At 43.5% G+C, this 9485-nt stretch overlaps 1 long non-coding RNA gene across 1 annotated transcript; it reads right to left on the bottom strand.

Annotated features, from left to right (window-relative positions):
* Window positions 1-7541: 7541 nt before the first annotated feature.
* On the bottom strand, window positions 7542-9242 carry LOC135829827 (uncharacterized). The gene is made up of 2 exons (XR_010555935.1): window positions 8858-9242; window positions 7542-8169 (listed from the first exon to the last, which is right to left on the bottom strand). It is a non-coding gene; the product is annotated as an uncharacterized LOC135829827 (long non-coding RNA).
* Between the last annotated feature and the right edge of the window lie 243 nt (window positions 9243-9485).

Here is a 9485-nt window from a genome sequence, read left to right as displayed (position 1 = left end):
TTTTGCGTAAATCATGGTGCAGGCTACCTGCTATGGCAGTACAAAAAAAATCAGAGCTGGGCGAGCAAGGAAATTGAAATGGCTGAAGAAGAAAGGGATTGAGGGCATTCCCAGCGATGTGGTACCTTCGCTGGGCTGTAGAGCTGGGCCTGCTACTCTGATTTCACTCGGTGATGGCTCATTGTGTTCGCGCTGAGAAGAGCTTTCCGGAGAGCCCAAGAATGTGGAAATCAGGCTACTAGAACGTAAGTTATGACCAAAAGTTGACACAATTTGAGCGAAAATTATGGCTATTGCTAGATAGTGGAGTTATGGGGGAGCCAAAGGGCTAAGTAGGCAAAGGGCCTTTCCTAAAAAAAGGTCTTTCCCGGCTCTACTAACTTACTAGTACTATTAGTATTAGTACTAGTCTTTCAGTTTGTAATCCTAACTACTACGTACTGTACTAACTCAGCACCTACATGTAGACCTACCACAGTTCACAGACTCAGTCAGTAGTCTGTTAGTCGGTAGTAGTCCGTTGTTGGTTGGTTGGTTGGTTTTTCATTGATCGAATGAACAGCGCTAGCGAGGCCTCCGCACGAGTCCCCAGCATAGCACTGGGCAAATCTCGCAAAGGCGTTTATGACGGACTGTACAACTACGTCATTGTCATGTAACAAACTAACTAAGTTCAGGGGTCGCACTTGTGTACTTAGACATCGCAGCCATTTTTGATTCATCACGCACGCAGCACGTGCGCGTCAGGGTCGTGCAGCCAATCAGAGTTACGGAAAATTCAAAATATCGCAATATTTGGGCGATTTGTAAAGGGTTCCTTGGCAGCCGTTTTTCTAGCTGCAGCGTCGAAAATCGCAGGGCTGTTTTGACGGCCAAGTACGCGGACATCTATCGAAAGAAATTTTGAAATCGGTCAAGTAGAAGGGAAATCCGTGTATAGGGCTTTTTCTGAGCGTTGTCGCCCTGCTTTCCAGTAGTCTGACAGTAAATCTATGTCGTTGAGGAAAAAATTGATTCGGTAGATTTACGGAGGAGATTCTAATAAAGAAAATGAGCCCTCGATCATCGAAATCGGAGAAGAGATGGCTGCCAAGGAACATTTTGAAGACTGCACTGACGGCCCGGCGCGAGCCGCTCGCGCGATCGCGCAGTGTCGGAAAGTACATGTACTTGGACTGCCTTCCAGTTTATTTGGTGCGCGGACGGGATCAGAATGATCTGCCTGCTGCAATGCTTTGCCCTGTGTCTTTGTTTTGGAACAATGTTCATGTACATTCATTGCTTTCTTTCTCCGACTCGGCGATGCCGCGTTGCTGGACCATGAAGACTCCAAGACCAACTCAAGCCGACACCGTGCGATTGTGATGTTTGTGTCACAGGTGTCATACAAGTGCAGTCCGTGCAGTACGAAAAGTACCGATACGAGTGACATAAAACAAGGAAACCATACCGTCAGTAAGTCCCGATAGGATCGCTTTCCGTAGCAGGTGTACTCGTTGCTGGAATACTCCTTGCGGATCGAAGCAACGTTGCAAACAGAACGTCTTCCTCCTGAGAAATACTCCACTCGCATGATTCCCACGGTCGTTGTTCTGAGTATTGACACGCGAATTCAAAGCGGGAATACTTGCGCGCAAGCCTTAGACCTCCACTTACCAGTAAGTTTGCTGTTGTGACTTACAACTAAATGGAAGTCTATTTTGAAAGGAGAACGGGGAAAGAGAACATCGCCGTGTCAAAACAAGAACGGTATTAGTATGAAGAAGAAACTCTGTTCACAGAAATCTGCAGGTCTTGATCATACATGTACGTAGCTTTGTAGCGCTTGTACAGTTTTGTATGCAAACAATGCATTGAGAACCACACACGTGATCCAAAAGAGCACGCGTCGCGCATGCAGTCAAAAGCAAGATGGCCGCGATGTCGAGAGCTGATCATGATACCAAGTGCGACCCCTAAAGTTTCGATCCCCTGTGATCGAAACTTTTCAAAATTTCAATCGATCGTAACGCAGTCAATCCTGGGTTATTTCCAAAAACTAAAATATGTAGGTCGAAGAGAAAACTCCCAGCTAGCAGCTGTCCATTGAAGCAATCGCTGAATCGCTACTATGTGCGATTTCAGAGTTACGGAGCTCGAAAGTCGAATCGCGGCAAATGTCGCTCAATAGCCGCTTGCGCAGATTTCAATGAGGGATTTCCCCTTCATTCTGGGCATGCAGTGACGTGACGTAAAACGCATTCAAAAATAATGGTATTAAAACGGACTCGTGGAAATTGTTTTGAAGTATTAAAAATATTGTTGGTTTGCGTTGCGCAAATAATAGGGGACGAGTGGCGAATGATTTTTCAGACGAGATTCTCGCCGTTCGTTCAGTGCTACATGTACATTTAGAAAAGCGATCCTGTCAGCTTTTCTATTATTGTGTTCACATGGCAAGAAAAACGACACCGCTATGCTACGTAACTTTCTACGTAAGGTGCTCGGTATTTCACTTAGGCTACGTAAATCTCTACGTAAGGTGCTCGGTATTAGATCTACCAACGGGTGGAAGCCGCGTGCTGTGCACTGCACGGCAGACATTGTGTTGCAGTGCAGTCCGTGTTCGGATGTGCATGCGCAAGGAACTTCCTTCTTTGGAACTGCTTCTTGTATGAACTGTTTCGGATATTTCGACTCCTGGCCTGGCTTATTTCGTTTCGGCGCTGCTGAGACCTCCTTTCGCGGAATATTACTGACAGGTGAGTTGACCAGTTCCCTTTGATTCATTTGCTTGTGTTCACTCTTTCATTTACGAAAAGTGTGCTGATTTTGGGCGGAATGCAATAAATAATGGAAAAGCTTACAGGATCTCTTTTCTAAATAATTTAGCTTTTCCGCTGCCGAGGCCTCCTTTTACGGAATGCTCGATGACAGGTGATCTCTGAGTTGACCGGTTTCCTTCGATTCATTTGCTTATGCTCACCCTTTCATTTACGGAAACGTGTGCTGATTTTATTCGGATTTAGATCCATTTTTATCTCTTTGCCCTTGTCTACAGTGTACGAAGAACGCGAGTTCACGGTAAGGCTTACCGGTATGTTAAAATGTGTTGTCGAAATACTTATATTCATTGTACATTGGAACGTTACAAGTAAGGCACTGGTCAGTGGCATACTATCGTTGGCAGTTCCCAATCTGGAGGGAAAGGTTCAAGGACCCATTGACCGAGTTTGCAAAATAAATTCGCATATCAGGGAAAATCTCCATTGTGGAGAGGTTCAGTAAACTTGTTTGCTTCATACGAAACAAGCCAATGGGTGCAGTCTCGTCTCGTGAAGATCTCGTACTTGTATGATTGGATTTCTTTACTTGAGTCTGGGCTGTTTGATTTATTATTTGTGAGTACCGCCGAGATTGCACTGCCCCAAATAAAGTTTCGTGCCGCCAAAGCAAGAATTACGATCTGCAATCTGTTTGTAGTACCTGCAAGAATGTGCTGTACATGTATCGTACTTTCTCTGTTGCTGTTTCAGTTGCCGTCATGTTGTTAAAGAAACGTTCAGTAGAGAGGTTCTGCAAAACGAAAATTCGAACGAAGTTTCTCGACAGTCCTTGCGAAAGTGTGTACGAATTTTTGCACGAACTTTGCGTTCTGCACATTTTCATAGTTTGTGCGGGCCAAGTGCACGTACGCCATGACCCGATCTCACGAAATTTCCTACGACAGTTCATTTCGCGTTCCCTGCAAGTTTCGCTTCCACAGTTGCGAAAGTTCGTGCGAAGTTTCGCACTTCATGATGTAGAGCGAAAGTTTGTACGCATTTTCGTTTTGCAGAACCTCTCTAGTGACTCTTTTGTTTCATACGAGACGAGTCGGTGTGGCTTAGAATCTTTCGCTGTAGAAGAAATCTATTCGTGTGTCTATTGGAGAAATAATTGTATTCACTGGTTATAAAATAGGTTAAGACAAACTCACAGCATAAATACCATTGGTCCCTTGGTGTTCGTCCTAAAGAGGTTCAACTGGATATCATTCATACTCACCAAAAGATGTGTAAGCTTTTATTATCATGGAAGGCCTTGTTTATCTCTCAGTATCAGTACCTCCAACCATACATAGCCTTGACCCTTTTATCCTCAGGATCAGTGTAGTTGTTGGAACGAGGTGTCGGACTCAACAATGTATTTGTTTACATTTTAATACATGTTTATTGTTCCTCCTTTGCTGTGTTGTTTCAGAAAATCGGGGACTAACAGTTTGAAGTCATTGAACTACTTCCAAAAGTTGTATAACGATTTCAGTGCAATATGATGCTGGATGACCTTATCACGATAACCCATGATTATAAACCATTATAAACACAGAATCAACAAAAACATCTGCGACACGCACCTGGCGCATGGCTACATTTCTCAAATAAATCTGATAGAGGGTGGGGAAATCTGAAATATCTGAAAGGCAAGACAAATTTATGACAGAGTCATGAAATTCTGCAACAGCAACATGCACAGAATGACCTGCGTCTAAAAAAGTATAACCACCACTACTCACATGTTCCCCCACAGAACGTGCCATTTTCTGCAAGAAAAGGCTTGCATATCAATGCGTATAATACGGTATTGATATGATCAAGAGTACATAAACCTCTTGATATGATGTGAAGGCCATCATTTACATATTGATATACATGTAGGCAAGAGTACATGTACTCTTGATGTAGGGCATTCCATTGATTGGTGACAGAAAAAACAAAAGAAATTATAGCAATAAAAACTGCTTTATGGCAGTTTTCTAAAAAAAGTTATTGTGTTCTAGTCCATGGACCCCGTCTAAAAAGTAAGAAATTACCGAAATGTGATAGCTGAAAATTAAAATTTCACACAAAACCTCACAATAATCACACACAGAATTAAAAGCTACATGTAGAAGACCTTTTCCCCTCGTGATCCTTTCTCCTATGCATGCATGTTGCCAATTGTTGGTGCAGTACAAGTTAAAGTTGAAAGCAGCATTTCAAGTGTTGTGATTATTGTGAGGTTTTGTGTGAAATTTTAATTTTCAGCTATCACATTTCGGTAATTTCTTACTTTTTAGACGGGGTCCATGGACTAGAACACAATAACTTTTTTTAGAAAACTGCCATAAAGCAGTTTTTATTGCTATAATGACTTTGTACTGTACTATGTCATGTAGATTACCGTATACGTACTGGCAATATTATGTTGCCGCGTAACGCGGAACGCAGGGGGTGCGGCGTAACGCGCGACCAGGCTAGTGCGACAAATTTTCGTTGCGTTCGTAACGCGCGTCCGGCGTGGTGCGGCGATCTTTTCATTGCAAAAAAGGCTGAAAACTGTGAAAGCACGTGTACCGCGTGGTGAAAAGTTCAAAACTGGACGCAGCAGGAAGTCCTGCAATTATAATAAATAGCAAAAAAAGGACTGCGGCAATATAGAAACCTGTGTGACGGCTCCTGTGCGACTTTGCATGTAACGCCCTGCGTGCGGTAAACATGTGCCAATGTAACGCTTCATGGCCTCACTGCGACCATATTGCCAGGACGGTACTAGGTAGTACTACTACTAGTACAGTCATGTACTAGTAGGCCTTTTCTGTTTTAGGTTTTATTGGGTTTTGTACTGTAGTCAACTGTTACTTTCTATGTACGTAGTCTGATGAGGGCCACTCAGTGAGTCAGTACATAATAGTGTAGACCTGTCTTTAGTGTAGACCTGTCTTTTATATATTATTACTATAAGGCCAAACTAAAGAAGGTGTGTGGTTCGACTAACATGGACATTTTTTTTACGGGCGGGCGGGCGGATTTTTTTTTTTAAATATATATTTTTAGTACATGTAAATACACTGCCTTTAGACACCCAGTAGTCAGTACATCGGCATTATTACGCAGTGTTATGCCATACATGTTGTATAAAGGGATCACTGGCTAATACTTTGAAACATTGTGTAGCTCTGGAACGAGAAGAGAATAACTTCAAGCGGTGACTCTGACTGTCCAAATCATCAAGCAAATGAAGAACGATGCGAGTTGAAAGTAAGTTCGGGAACTACTTCGAAGTACAAATTGTACAATGTACCGGTACATGTATTGCTAGTTTGGTGTCGGCGTGCACGAATACATGGGCTTTTTCCATCGACGCTTCCTGTGCTTGCACACATGGAGCAGCAACTTACCGGTACAGGTGAAATATCGTTCCCAATACACGAGGAAAGTGCAATCTCGTCTGTCCTTCATCCCAAAACAGAAGGCCGTCCTTAAAGGGGCACTCCGGCTTCATTTTCGACGCCGAGTTTTCGATGCCAAGACGAAGGTTGGTGAAAGAGAAGACCCCTCGAACAAGAACGAGTCTCCAGAAGCGATCGAGTCGAGCAAGAAGACGACTTTTGAATTTCGGCCGAGCGAGCGCTGATGACGTAATGAGGGATTAGCTTGCCAGTGGAAGTGCATCTGCGCACATACATTTCACATACTTTTTGGCCAATTTTCAATCGAAGAGGAGGTTGTTTTCTATGTTCTCTCAACGTCGTGAGCGATCCCGTCTTCTATACCCTTCCAGGTACCCTGAAGGTCCTCCAGAGGAGAATTTATCTCCAGCAAAGCGTTGTGGATCCGCTAAATTCGTCTCGAGACATATTCACCCAGTGCAGTGCTGACAAATGTAGAATGTTGAATCTGTGATAATTGTCGACGATGGACAGAAAGGTTGATAGCCGCTGTCGCAGGGAAAGTGAAGCTCCTGGAAGTAACAACGGGGAGCTTGTTAGCATCACTTGATCAAAGCAGCTAGACGGAATCGGGGAGTACTGACTATTTGTCTCGCCCTCAGTTTAGTGAATTTTATGATCAGAAAATTTTTCGATCAGGATCCCTTCTACAAGATGTGTAGTACAGGTGATTTCTGAACTTGACGATATGGAGACCGACCAGTAGACCTACCAACAACGTGTACCTGCAGGAAATTCACCCAAGGCTATTGCTATTGCTATCCTCTTCAGTGGCTGTTGTTTTTTTAGTAAAAATATGTTCACTTCTCTCAACATATTCCTGCATGGCAGCAAGAAGGTGCGCTATGGAATTCAACGCCACAATCTTCGCCCAGCTGTGGATGAAGCATGGTCAAGTCATGGCAGTACATATACTTGAACCAGATGAGAAATTGAAGTTCATTTGTGATGCGAAGTTGGACAGCCCCAGTGACCGAGTCAAGCGTTGTCTTTTGCCGTGGCACAAATTGCTGAAGAATCCGAGATGTTCTTGGAATTATGCACATGGATACTACCAGAAATAATGGTGGCATGAACCATTGTGGAATGGGACAGCTCACGGAGAATACTGGAATAGCTCAAGTATCTCTAGGCGATTGTAAATCCTGTTCTGGCTGATAGCTTCGGCCTGCTGCGCCCGTCCATGTACAATGATGGGAACATGCATTTCTGTTTCTACATATTTGCTATCTACTGTACTGTGGTATTACAGTTGCAGATCCCTTATAATAAGAAATATGTTCACCCCCCCCCCCCCCCCCCCACATAAATATGAACTAACAATTTCACTGTTGGACTCGCCGGTGGCTAGAGAGCAAAGGATTAATTTATAGCAAAGAAAAGGACCAGGGAACTACAAGTTACGCTATAATGTCCACGAACTATTTCACTGTATTTGAAATAATTTTGTTTGATACCCTGAGAACTCTGAAACTTTGCAGCACTGTGGATTATATGTGGATACAACATTTATGGAAGGAACACATAGTTCAAATAATTATAGCACTGGATTGTTGAGATTGTGAGCACATTCCAATCAGTACTCTACATATTTATAAGCGGTGGCAATCGTTAGGAATAGGTCGTGAGTTGTCAGAGTGCTCTAGTATATGAGAGAATGTTTTTTTTGTCTAATCGACGGCTCGTTTGAAGCCAGAGATGTTTGAACTTGCTTCAGTCGACTTGATTCTAGACAGTAGTCGAAGGAGTACTATGAAGTATACACCAGGCGTAGTCTGTAAGCTATCTTGTGAGAATTCTGTCGGTACACATCAGGTATCAGCTTGCAAAGATGGCTCCTCTCTGTTTCTTGAAAGCCTGTATAGTTGGACTGTGGCTCCAGCGATTCCCTTCTCAGAGCAGGTACCATACCCAATACGGTCAATACATATTGGACAAACCTGTGTGCACAACAGAAATAGTGGAGAGAAATCTCTCAGCTCATGAACACATCAGTGAAGTTTGAACTGCCGTTGTTTGTGGCCATCAGTATAAACCTATCGACTATACGAATAATGTGCAAAAAACCCTCTATAACTACAGCTGGGGCCATGGAATTATAAAGCATCTAACTTAGGGAACTGCCAATTCTGGTCGGAGTTGCGTTCGAGGCCTGCAATTCATGATGGCTATCGTATGTTGCATTGACCAGAGATCATATAAAACTTCCATGCCACATTGAAACACGCACTACTTTCGAGTACTTTGGTATCCCCCACCAAATGGGCATTCGTTCCCGGGGTGGCAGGCGTCACCATTCGTTATGCCTGGATCAGATTTCATTGACCCCAACTGTCATGAAGAATCATTTTTACTTCGACTGGATTTCAGTACAAGTATTAGTTAGTTGTAGAACTGCAGAATAAATTTTGTTGTATTTGGGCAACCATTTCTCTACAAACGCTCTATTTGGAAATTTTTTTTTTAAATATAATACATGTCCAAATTCCACATCTACCCAAATTGGAATACTTGATCACGTATTCAGTCCTACACGGAATGTTTAGAAAACGCCAGGGAATAGGAATTTGCTAACGAGAACTCCAGGCCAGGGTACTAGCATACGAACAAAACAAGATAAAAACTCACCAGTATACTTGTAGTAAGTTCATGTCGGTGTAATATTCACGATAAGCAACGAGGCACCCTCCGATTTGGTCAAGCTGCTTTGAAGTCTGGTTGTTCAGGTGATACAAACGGGCTCCCTGTTGTTACTTCCAGCAGCTTCACTCTCCCTGCGACAGCGGCTATCAGCCTCTCTCTCCATCGTCGACAATTATCACAGATTCAACATTCTACATTTATCAGCACTGCACTGGGTGAATATGTCTCGAGACGAATTTAGCGGATCAACAACGCTTTGATGGAGATAAATTCTCCTCTGGAGGACCTTCAGGGTACCTGGAAGGGTATAGAAGACGGGATCGCTCACGGCGTTGGGAGAACATAGCAAACAACCTCTTCTTCGATTGAAAATTGGCAAAAAAGTGGGTGAAATGTATGTGCGCAGATGCATTTCCACTGGCATGCCAAGCTAATCCCTCATTACGTCATCAGCGCTCGCTCGGCCGAAATTCAAAAGTCGTCTTCCTGCTCGACTCGATCGCTTCTGGAGACTCGTTCTTGTTCGAGGGGTCTTCTCTTTCACCTACCTTCGTCTTGGCATCGAAAACTCGGCGTCGAAAATGAAGCCGGAGTGCCCCTTTAATCTGGAACG

Source organism: Sycon ciliatum, chromosome 13 (assembly GCF_964019385.1).
Source record: "Sycon ciliatum chromosome 13, ocSycCili1.1, whole genome shotgun sequence".
NCBI classification, from domain to species: Eukaryota; Metazoa; Porifera; class Calcarea; order Leucosolenida; family Sycettidae; genus Sycon; species Sycon ciliatum.
This window is presented reverse-complemented; position numbering and strand designations above follow the sequence as displayed.